This window comes from Stigmatopora nigra, chromosome 20 (genome assembly GCF_051989575.1).
Source record: "Stigmatopora nigra isolate UIUO_SnigA chromosome 20, RoL_Snig_1.1, whole genome shotgun sequence".
Lineage (NCBI taxonomy): Eukaryota > Metazoa > Chordata > Actinopteri > Syngnathiformes > Syngnathidae > Stigmatopora > Stigmatopora nigra.
In genome coordinates this window covers 2746395-2759466 of record NC_135527.1, presented here as the reverse complement: position 1 = coordinate 2759466, position 13072 = coordinate 2746395, and the positions used below count along the sequence as shown (strand labels likewise).

The following is a 13072-nucleotide window of genomic DNA, read 5'->3' as shown; positions in this document are numbered from 1 at the left end:
AATATATATAATAATAATATATTCGAATATATCAAAATTTTATTGGATTTGCAAACAAATTCAATAGACAAATACTGCAATTTTCAAATTTCGTTTTTAACTGTAAAGACATTTTCCATATTATTTACATCACATTATTGATTATTTGCTTTTTCAATTTCCTAATTTAGGCTCTAGTATTTCGGATAGAATTGTGAAGTAAATAAAATCTTCAACAACACTCAATTTTATTATACAGACGATCTCCTACTTACGAACATTCAACTTACGAACAAACGGTACATACGAACATACCTGCAAATTGCGTTGATGTCGAAAAATGTTCACAAGTTCGATTTTCTATTGCGCGTCTTTTTCTGAGTAGTGCTTCTTTCCGCCGCTAATACCGACGCCTGGCTCTGTAAGAGCTCAGCTCACCCAGCATCTACTACCTTCCTCTGCCCAGTTCGTTGCAATGCAGAAGTGCGTAGCGTATCTCCGGTGTGCAAAGAACCTTTTTCATTTCTATCATTAAATATCCGGTGCATCCATTATTCAATATGGTTGGTGAAAAGCAAAAGGCTTCTAGTGAGGGAGGTACAAGGAAGAGGCAAGCCATTTCCTTTGAAACCAAAGTGGCAATAATATAGAGGCTTGATGCGTGGGAGAAAGTGGTGAGCATTGCACGGGAATACAACTTGAATCGTTTGACCGTCAGTACCATTTATAAACAGAAAGATCGAGCAGCAGGACCTAAATATTGAACGTTGCACAAAGGTTTCAAATCAATTGAATGATGCCATATAGTGCTACTGCATCATTTATGATGGAACAAAAAGAAAACTGATATCGTCATTAGATAGCTTCTTTTGGCCAGTTTCTAGTAAATCTCTCTCTAATGTATGTATACAGTACTGTATGTATTATCTCCATTTTATGAAATGATTTGTTTCAGTACAAACCAATACCGGTTACTTATACAAGCCTTAAACATACAAATGCACTTATATAAACCCTCATTATACTTATATAGACATTTAACATAAATTATAATACAAAATATAGCACTGAATCAACTTCAATTTGAATAATTTCTACTTATGAACACTTTCAACTTATGAACAAGCGATCGGTACCTAACTTGTTCGTAAGTAGAGGAGCAGTACAGCAATACCTTGACATACAAGTGTTCCAACATATGGGACAAATTTCAGATATGAGCCTACCAAATGGTTACCAAATGAGTCAGTAGTAAATTAGAACAAATTTGATGTTTTTTTAGGATGGAAATGGCTTCATTTATATTTTGTTCATTTCTATGGGAAGAATTGACTTGAGATACAAGTCAATTGACATACTAGCTCAATCCCGCAATGAACTAGTATCTTAAGGTAATACTGTATTTGAAGTGAGGATTGTTATTACACTTTAAAAAGTGTTAACTTGATTTTCAGAATGCAAAATACAATTATACTTTGATTACAATGATCTTTCATGCAGAAATTGATAAAGCCGGCAAAGACGTCATTGGCTATTGCTTGTCACAACAAATTTGCATCTTTTAAGCCTATCCTTACGACTCAATCTCTGGCAAGAGGCTGAGCAGGAAAAGGGTTTCTGACCGAAGTGGGTAATTGTGTTTTTAAGATATTCCTTCCACAAATTGAGCAAAAACGGGCTTTACATCTGTGTGGGTTGTTGAGTCTTCTTTTAAAGTTCCATTATGAGAAAATGTTGGAACATTAACAGCACCTGGAAAATGTTTCTGAATTGCGTAGCTTTTTAATTGGGCTGTTGTTGCGCAACTGTGGCCACAGACTGAGCAGGAAAACATTGTTCTCTAGTGTGGGTTAATAAGTGTTCTTCTAAACTTTCCCTTTGGGAAAATGTTCGACTACAAACTGAGCAGGAAAACGAACTTTTATCTGTGTGTACACTTGTGTGCCTTTTTAAGTGTTGCAGTAGAGAAAAGGATTTACCACAAATTGAACACGAAAATGGCTTTTCACCAGTGTGGGTTTTTGTGTGAGCTTTTAAGTTTCCCTTGTGTCTGAATCCTTGACCACAAATTGAACACGAAAATGGTTTTCACCAGTGTGGATTCTTGTGTGTCTTTGTAAAGAATGCTTTAGAGAAAAGGCTTTACCGCAAACTGAACAGGAAAATGGTTTTTCACCAGTGTGGGTTCTTGTGTGCCTTTTTAAGCTTTCTTTTGTAGAAAGGGCTTTACTGCAAACTGAACACAAAAATGGCTTTTCACCAGTGTGGGTTCTTGTGTGTACTTTTAATTTATCCTTCAGTCTAAATGTCTGACCACAAACAGAACACGAAAATGGTTTTTCACCAGTGTGGATTATCACGTGTTTTTTTAAGCTTCCCTTCTCTGTGAATCTTTGACCACAAGCTGAACATGAAAATGGTTTTTCACCAGTGTGGGTTCTTGAATGACAAATTAAGTATTCCTTCCGTGTGAATCTTTGACCACAAACTGAGCATGAAAATGGTTTTTCACCTGTGTGTAATCTTGCATGAATATCTAAGCTTCCCTTCTGTGTGAATCGTTGACCACAAACTGAACACGAAATTGTTTTTCACCTGTGTGCGTTCTTGCATGACAAATTAAGTGCTCCTTCACTGTGAATCTTTGACCACAAACTGAACATGAAAATGGTTTTTCACCCGTGTGGGTTCTTGTGTGTATTTTCAAAGAAGACTTTTTCCCAAAGGTTTTGCCACACTGAAAGCATTTGCAGAGTTTGTCAACGCTGGGATTATTCATATCATCATCATCAATCAACTTGTTGCCATCTGATAAAGGAGAAATTACATTTTCTGCTCGCCATCCTTCTGTTGAGCTGCCGTTCAGAAGCTCCACCCCTCTGTTGGCCACGCCCAGATCATCTTCACTCTTGAAAGATTCCCCAGTTGAACATTTGACACATTCGTTTTTGATTGGAGGTTGGTCTTCTCTTTTGCACTGTTGAGGGAACTCTGGCCTCTCCTCTTTAATTTGGGGCCATGCTGAGGTGTTTGCAGGCTCCGCCCCTTCACTGGCCACGCCCAGATAATCCCTTTTCACGGACTCACCTGGTGACCAGGTGAAATGATCTTCCTCCTTTTTGATTGGAAGTTGCTCTTCTCCAATTTGTTTTTTAGGGAACCCTTGCTTCTTCTCTTTGATTTGGGAGAGCTCAAATTCCTCTTCATGGTCAAAAGACTCCTGCCCATCAGCACTAAGATAATTTCTGAAACCTGCAAAGACACAAAGATAATTGATTAACCATTTTCTAATTATAGAATGACTGAATTTCTTGTTCACAGAAATGAAACCAATGGAAGAGGGCACCATACAGTCATTTTGTCACAATGCAGTACTTACCGTGACCGGACGTTTGGTCGCAGTTCTTTTGGTCCCCGTTGGTCGCCGGTCTTTTGGTTGCCGTTAGGGTTAAGGTTAGTGTTTAATATCCAAGTACCGTATTTTCACGACTATAAGGCACACTTAAAAGTCTTACATTTTCCCCAAATTAGACAGCGCGCCTTATAATCCAGTGCGCCTTATATATGGAAAAAAAAGAAAACCAAAAACGAAAAACCACCACTGTCGGATATTAAAAAACCACAAACGCCTGAACTGAAACAATACTGTTAAATATGCAGATGCCATCTTAGTTTACAAAATCTTCCATCATATAGCTCCCCCCCCCCACTGCAAGATTTTATACAAAAAAATCCAAAACATCAACAATGACTGGCTCTAGAGGTGACTGTGTAGTGAGTGCTTCTTTCCTGGAAGTCAATAGCAATTACAGTATTTTCACGACTATAAGGCACACTTAAGTCTAAAATAACTCCAAAATAGACAGTGCGCCTTATAATACAGTGCGCCTTATAATACAGTGCGCCTTATAATACAGTGCGCCTTATAATACAGTGCGCCTTATAATACAGTGCACCTTATAATACTGTGCACCTTATATATGGAAAAATGTCATTCATTGAGGGCTTATAATGTGGTGCCCCTATAGTCATGAAAATACGGTACATTTGACAACCATAACCCTAACTGCGAGCAAAAGACCGGCGACCAAAAGACTGGTGACCAAAAGACCAGAGACCAAAAGACCAGTGACCAAAAGACCGGTGACCAAAAGACCGGTGACCAAAAGACCGGTGACCAAAAGACCGGTGACCAGTACTAACTACTGTAGTATTTTAATCAACAGCACCATGAGTTGAAAACTGTTTATAGGTGCATTTTTCAAAGTGAGGGACAATTGGTCATTAAAGTTTCTTCACTGGTGATGTAGCGCCTTAAAATTTGTCAAATCTTTTTGGGAGCCTTTTCATTGTAAACATTCCTTTTTATGTTTTAGATTTTAACATAGTTAAACTGATTTCGCCAAAGGAGAGGCATTAAAAGAAGCATTATCTTTTATTCAGTAGTGGATCTATTTTTATTTGGGGGGTTAATGAGACTGAAATAGAGGTAGGGTCTGATTGGACACTGTACATTGCCCCTAGGTACGAGTGTGAGCGTGAATGGTTATTTTGCTCCTCGTGCTCTGCAATTGGCTGGCCACCGATTCAGGGTGTTCCTCGCCTCTGGCACAAAGGCAGCTGGGATAGGCAGCACCCCTATACAAGATTTGGCATATCATAAAATGAATGAATGAATGTTGGGATTAAAAACAGTGGGAGAAGCCCAACGTAGCCTCGACAGCAAACCTCAACTGGGTAGATGGTGCATTTCCAGACAATTTTCTGGCACTTGGCTGATCTCTGATGATAGTTAATATTCTATTCATGTATAAGCTGCATTTGAAATTCAGCATTAAATATGAGGTACTTTTGCGGACCGCACCACAGAGTGGTAGTGGGCCAGGCTTGGCCATCGGGCCACAACTTTGACACCATTCTTTGAACGCTGATCTCGTTGTTGTTTAGTACATCTACATCTATTTTTTTTTTAATTTTCAATTTAAAGCATGTAAATAAGTGTTATGTCCCTCAAGCATGTAGCCAAAAATGGAGGGCGAGTAGCAGGATTTACTCTTGAACGCCTCTGGTGGGCGCTCACGCTTTGCGTAATTTGAAAAATACATTGTTTGTGATAAGGATGCAAAAGGAAAGCTACTGTTTAATGCAGTTGGTAAGTATTAACACGCGTTGAGACTCATCATTTCCCTCTTAGAATGGTTACATTTAAATAGAAATAATATATTACTTCTTTCTTCGAATGGTGCGACTGCGACTTCTTGAAAACGCACGTACGCTACTATAGTGTCATGTGAATAGAATACATTTGAAGGAATATATGGGAAAAAATGTGAACCCACCTTCTAGTCTATGAAGAACAACTTTTTCTTGCGTTATGTAGCAAACCGTCGATTGCTCGTGAGTTGAATGCACCTGTTTGACTTCAAAAAGTTCCCCCTGGAGCTTTGGCCGTTGTGTTCTTGCCGACATCGCTGCTAGTAGCTATGCTGAGCTAAAATAGCCAGTAAACCTAAAACGACTTCTTCGTCGACTTATTTCTTTGACGGCTGCTAGCTAAATAAAGCTAGAGTATAAATATGCTAGTCAACGACCTGTTTCTTTGATAGCTGCTCGTTGGGATAAGCTAAAGCAGGTTTGTTGATAGATAGTGATGGAACGAGCGACGCTGGTGCGTCAGCTCTGTGCCGATGGCTCAAGAGAGAAAGCCTTTAGTGGGGCGTGTAAAGCTTTAAGAAAGAATCACGTGACAAGAACAAGAAATGTATCGTTTGGCCAAAGTGTGATAATAGTTTAAAGAAATAAACTGTATCAAAGTACGTGGGTCTGTTGGACGGACTTTGGCGTAATTATGGCTCGTTCTGAGAAGTTTTCCCCAGTGTGGAATTATTTTGATCGTGTCAGGCAAAACGAAATAATCACTTTTATTTCGCATGATTTACCAGTTAACAAATGTATGTGTGTGTGTGTGTGTGTGTGTGCGCGTGTGTGCGTGCGTGTGCGTGCGCGTGCGTGCGGGTGGAGTGTGACTGTGTGTGTGGGTATGTGTATATATATTTTTTTTCATAAGCAAAATATAATTAACATCGGTCTGTGATTCAGATATTCCTTAGGCCAGCAGAGAAGGCCTTGAAGGCCCTGACGGCACACCACTGATAGTGGGACAAATATTCGATTCATTTCCTAAAAAGAGGGGCTTTGCAAATAGCTGGGTCATGAAGTGGGTCTCATATTGAAATGTGTATTTTGCCTGTTTCTAGTCATGACTCCATGAGTCTCAAGCTTCTCCTTAGTAGAGCTCTGTCCTGTATTCAGATGTGTCCTTGAATACTTGCAACATTGTCATTATCTTCTATTTGCCAGTTCATAACAAATGGCTTATCCTTGAAGACTTGCAACATTGTCGTTATCTTCTATTTGCCGGTTTATAATAAATTGCTCACTGTATGAAGTAGGGGAATGAAAGTTGTCTGTCTCAGGACATTTGTGGATGACAGCATTGCCTGTGGTTAACCTGTGCCCAGAATATTCTGTAATCAAAACTTCAAAGTCACTGTCCATCGTCTCCAGCCTGTATTTGGACACCCAACATCTTCCACATCCGAAATTAATCGAACCCGAGAAGGAAGACAGAGTGCTCTTCCTTCAACAGTCATCCACCATCAGTGAAAAGATAATGCTACAACAGCCTAATAAGGTGATAGTTGCCAAACATGAAGTAGTGGTATTTTGTCAGGAAAAATTAAAAAGAACCAGTTTGTGGATCATTGAAAAAATAACTCTTCTCTGATAATTCTGGATTATTTTTTCATCGCAAGTATATTGTTAAACCAAGATAAAGGAGGTACATTTGTGATTCTATTTGTATAATCATTGTTTTAATATTCATTAACAAAATTCCTCAATCAAAATATTGTTGTGCATTTGAACAACTCATAAATAACCTAACTATAATAAACAAAACTAATTCAATCAAAGAAAAAATGTGTTTGAATGCAAAGTGATAGCTTAGATTAAAATAAATGCACTCAAACACTATTTTCCCCTGTTTAAAACTGATTTTTTCATTGAGGTGAAGTTTTGTGTTTGGGCCATGTTTTGGGTGGGACAGCTATGGCTTTATAGTTTATTAAAAGTGTGCTTCAAAGAGAAATAACATTTTTTTTATTTAGACAGCACAGTATCCATACATCTATTATTGGCCATGATGAAAGTTTCTTTCAATACAAAAAGCATCCTTGTTGGGTTTATTCTGAATTACTATTATAATAGTTATATTAATTCATTTCTTTATTAAATCATTCTCTTTCTATTCTCTGTATTAATTCATTTCTTTGTTAAATCATTCTCTTTCTATTTTCAAAGTGTTGCGAGGTCACGAGTATTGCCAAGTCATCTTTAACCTGGACGGCCTGTTCCAGGATGGTTATACAAACAATCCACCCAATCTGGGTCCTTGAGATTTGGTGGGCCCTTGGTGACGAGGCCAGGGCTATTCGGCCAATAACAAGAATGTTGTTATCGTTATGTAACCGTGCACTTCGGGTTTTTCTGTATGTAACCATTATATGATTATGATTATATTATATGTGTCAGGAGTGGCTGGATTGCCTTTCCTGGCATGACGTCACGATAATTATCAGCTGTCACTAATTACGTGATTAGATTATTTTTGGTATTTAAGCATTATGATTTTCTGTGGACGCGGTCGGATCGTTCTGGTTTAGTTCTGGTTTCGTTTCCTGTTAATCCTCGTAGTCATTGCTGTTTCCATTGACGCCACGCCGCATGTTCTTTTCGTTTGTAATGAGTGGTCAAGCCAAGTTATTTAAGTTATGTTACCCCGTTTATTAAATCAACCTACAAGAGCTACAGATCTGCCTCACCTTTCCATTTACTTCGGCGACTCTGCATTTGGGTTCAACATCTCCACCGATCCAGTCGCACTACGCGGCGAGATCGTAACAATATGACTCTTAGGTCAAGGAGGTTGTATAATTACTCTAATCTAAATGTTGTTAGGTCTAGTCTCCTGTTTTTGTTATTGGTAAAATACTTTGATTGTTATTGTAGTCCCAGATGTTGTTTTTACTCATACGTGATGGAATGATCAACAACTCTGTAAATTGTTTTGATTCATGGCAATAAGAAGCGTACGAAAACGTCTATTCGGGGAGACGTTCGGAAGTTGTAAGGTGACACTTGCTGAATCTCTCCCCTTCGGAGGCTTTTATCTGTTGTATCCATTTCTATTTAATTAAATGTCAATAATTGAATAAGATGTCTGCCTGCAGTTATTGATAATTACAGACGAAGGTAATTATTAATGAACCTAATAATCCTATTGTGTCTTTATAACCTAATTCAGTGAATTCAATATAAGTATTTGAACATCCAGCAAAATTCCAAATTCTCCCACACTCCAACACTCTTGTATTGGATAAAATCACACGCATAGTTCTGAAAGTTGAAAACGTCCATTGAGTACATTCTTCCTGACTATGTTTTTTCACCTGTATGAGTTCTTGTGTGTATTTTTAACCCATGACCTCGGAACTGTAACGCCAACGTGATAACCACTCTCATAGTCGTGAAAATACGGTAGTTCATTTCGACGGGCTCAGTCCCTGAACGCATTAAGGTCGTTTCTCAAGGTACCACAGTAATTTGAACCCACATTAAAAAGAAATGTGAACACAAGAAGTTTGTTGAAGTGATTATGTTCTTACCATTGAAGGGTCTCTCCAATGTTCTCACTCTCTACTGTGCTGCACTCAAAGTTTTCAGGCTCGATTGTGATTGCATTGTTAATTTCCTGTTTGATATCATTGTTGGGTTTATTCTGTTTTACTATTATAATAGTTATATTAATTCATTTCTTTATTAAATCATTCTCTTTCTTTTCTCTGTATTAATTCATTACTTTGTTAAATCATTCTCTTTCTGTTTTTCAAAAGTGTTGAGGTCACACCAAGTCATCTTTAACCTAGACAGCCTGTTCCAGGATGGTTATACAAACAATCCACCCAATCTGGGTCCTTGAGATTTGGTGGGCCCTTGGTGACGAGGACAGGGCTATTCGGACAATAACAAGAATATTGTTATCGTTATGTAACCGTACACTTCGGGTTTTTCTGTATGTAACGATTATATGATTATGATTATATTATATGATTCTTAGGTCAAGGAGGTTGTATAATTACTCTAATCTAAATGTTGTTAGGTCTAGTCCCTGTTTTTGTTATTAGTAAAATACTTTGATTGTTATTGTAGTCCCAGATGTTGTTTTTACTCATACGTGATGGAATGATCAACAACTCTGTAACTTGTGACCATAAGAATGGGACGAAAACGTCTATTCGAGGAGACGTTCGGAAGTTGTAAGGGACACTTGCTGTAATGCTCCCCTCCGGAGGCTTTTACCTGTTGTATCCATTTCTATTTAATTAAATGTCAATAATTGAATAAGATGTCTTCCTGCAGTTATTGATAATTACGGACGAAGGTAATTATTAATGAACCTGACAATCATCAACAACCAAATAACTCTCAACACCTAAGATATACCTTGCAAATCACCTGATACGATGTTTACTTAAGATAAGAGCCCTTTCATATAGCTCTCTGTTACCACAATAAAAATCTACAACAATTAAATTCGAGAAATCAACCTCTTGCTAGGCAAATCCTAATAACAATTTTCAATGTTTATTAAAAGACCTAAAAATTGTCACCAATATACCATACCAACCCCCTACGTTACAGTATTTTGAACAATCCAACCATTCAAAAATAGTATTAATATTCTTTTATCCTCCAAAAGCTAGTTTTCTTTAATTAAGAGCCCTTTGAAACCCACAATTGCTCAAAAATGGCCATTTTGCTCAATTACCAAATCCAAAGCTTTTACCAAATCAACCTTTTACTAAACAGATTTTCTATCAACTTATTATACATTTCTGTTTAAAACCCGAAAAATGAATGTGAAAGCATTCGCATATCCCTGCATTTCTTGCAGACCGTGTTTTGCTCTTATTATGAAATGCTTTAGCCGCTACCTGTGACCTTGACGCTCGCTGCGAAAGCAGCATTCTTATCTTTTTGTTTTGTTTAGTCTTTTATTCCTCCCCAGCGAGGTCCCAAATGAATTGAATTGTCATCTCTCTTTTCCCTGTGAATAACACATTTTAGAGAAGACTATCATTAATAAGCTAAATTAATTCCTCATCCGATATCCAACTATATCACAATATTTTGCCAAGACCCCATAATCAAAAATATACTGCAAGCACAACCATATCATAGCAAACACCATTTTTGCTTCAGGACCCCCAAGGCCAATTATTGTAATGTCTTCACGGAAGGGGCCCAAAAAATATTTTAGTCGCTTGTACAAATCAGCCGCCCCACGGCCCACATGTTTCATTCCAATATAATCAGCAGCCGCCGCAACAAAGCGCTTCCCCCACAGTCGACACATTATTTGCCAAGTCTAGAGTCTACTTGTCTTTGTTTATTACTTTGATACTGCGGAAAAATCTGCTCTGTAGGGATACAAATCTAGAATATACTTTTTACTTAATGTTGATGTAATCAGCTGTCACTTTTCATGGGCAATATTTGAAGCAAATTACCAACTCTTTTTTTTTCACACACAGGGAGAAATTATCACAGTGATTAGTTGTTGTCCTCAATCCAACTTTTACTGTAATGAGGAACATCTCCTGTGTTTAACAAGCTATATGCATATAGACAGCAGTAATCAAATACCGATTCAGGCTTTACCATGTCACTCTTGCTATTTGGATCAAGGAATCAATAATCGAACACTGATAAACATCCAATCCAAAACTAGTTGTAATCCCCAACACTCTATCATTAATAACTTAAACACTTCAGCATGTCACACTCTATCATTAATAACTTAAACACTTTAGCATGTCACACTCTCCCCCACAAAAGATGACATCATTACATTCCAATTGGTTATTCTGAACAGTCTTGCGAACTCGCTGCTTCTCATCCTCTTTTGTGAGCTGATGCTCATGAAAACTCTAGACGGCAAGGTATTAAATATCTCCTGTTTCACTAACTGTGTAAATGGCATGTTTTCCTTTATCAATAACTTCCAGCCACTACACAAAAGTGATGTTGGGCATCATCCTTCTCACTGTAGTGAGTATGTTTGTGGGACTGCATGCTATTGTGAATATGGACCGCTCTGAGCTCTTCGACAGTCTGGAGAATACTTTGGTTCTCCTTCTCCAGTTTTAACAGTCGACTACGGATCTGCTCACTCACCTCCTCACTTCGAGTCTGCCGACCCTGAAAGTTGTCATTAGTTTTAGATGGTTGTTCTATCTCGCCTTATGGCGAATAATTAGGGTTAGTTTCCGGAAGGTATAGAGGTCCAATATTTCTGATTCCAGACATCTAATTCAAAGTTTCCCATACTAGGAGTTGAACCCGGCCTTGCTAGGTGAAAACTAGGAATCCTGACCCCTAGACCATATGGGATATTTCATAAGAAGTATAAAGCTTTGATGACAGACTCATTCAATTACCACATCATTTGCAATACACATCTACTCGGCTAGAAGTGGGAAAGGCTTGTGGGATTTGTTTCTGGAAATTATAGAAAGTCAAAAGTTCTCAATCCATCCACATAGCACGAGGTTTCCCATACTGGGAGTCGAACCCGGGCCATCTGGGTGAAAACCAGGAATCCTGACCGCTAGACCATATGGGATACATCTTCTGAAGCTGATCCAGATCAAGTAGAAGCATGCAGTTTGGATGATAGACTCATGAAATTATATTGGGATCTCGCTACTTCGCGGTTCATCCATCGCGGCTTCAGAGCTTTGAGGTTTTTTTTTTTAAATGTAAAAATAAATAAATAATGAAAAATATTAATTTAAAATTAGAAATTACATTATTTTACAAAATTTGAAAACAAATATTCAATTAGAATTAGTAATTGCATCATTTTACAACATTTTAAATCAAAGAATGCACGTATGGGCAAAGCATCACGGGCATAAACGAACGCTGATTGGCCATCTGAATACTCACTGAACTACTCGACTCCCCATTGGCCCATTCACTACAGTGGCCCGAGCTTCTCCCGATGCCCATTCTCAGTCCACGCTTATCTTCTGCTATACAGTACGCTTCTCGCCAACTTAAGTGTAAAAGTTTTGTGAAGCCCTTAGTGATGCCTCCCAAACGCTCTTTATCCCTTGGTGCATCTATGGAATCGAAGAAAAAGCGAAATATGTTAACAATTAACGAAAAAGTGAGTTTATTGGATAGGTTGAGAGCATGAAATAGCTACGCGAGCGTAGCCAGAGAATCTGGTTGACAATGGAGGGTCTAACGTCCTCCATTGAAGAGCCCGACGAGACCTTCAGCATCAAATCTTATTGGAAGGACTACAACATAGCTACGTGTCTGACTAATATTCAGAATGCCCTAAGGGACCTGAAAGAACAGACACTCATCTCCAGCTGGAAGAAATTGTGGCCATACAAAATCACTCAAGACTATGAGGGTTTCAAGCCTAACGAAATCCATCGCTCTGCCGTTGATAAGGCTGTCAGGCTGGCTCGGTTGGTGCAGACTGAAGGCTTTTCGGATATGACAGCTGATGAAATTACAAATCTCATCGACTGCCCCTAAACCCACTGACAGAGGAGGACCTACAGGTAATGACCAAATCGGCGAGTGAGGAGGAAGACGAGTCTACTACTGACGAAGCTGACAAAGGTGGCCTTACATTGAATAATTTACAGGACCTCTTCAATGTTGCCAAAGACCTCCAAAAAAGGGCCAAAGAAATTGATGATAACATGGTAAGAGCGGTCGAATTTAGCAATCGTATTGATGACGTCATGGCTGTTCATAGGCGCATCTTCGTCGACCAAAAAAAACTCCCAATAACGATGTTTCTTACGTGCAAAAAACAGCAGAAGATCCTCCATGCGGACTACTATGTTAGCTAATTGTGTTAGCTAATTGTAGTGTTTGCTTGTTTTTGAAAGCTGAATAACGATAATTAGTTGTTTGTAAGTAAATTGTTTGGAAGAACAGTGTT

At 38.4% G+C, this 13072-nt stretch overlaps 1 non-coding gene across 1 annotated transcript; it reads right to left on the bottom strand.

The window, feature by feature from the left end:
- Positions 1-11653: 11653 nt before the first annotated feature.
- trnae-uuc (transfer RNA glutamic acid (anticodon UUC)) lies at positions 11654-11725 on the bottom strand. Its single transcript has one exon. It is a non-coding gene; the product is annotated as a tRNA-Glu (tRNA).
- Positions 11726-13072: the final 1347 nt, after the last annotated feature.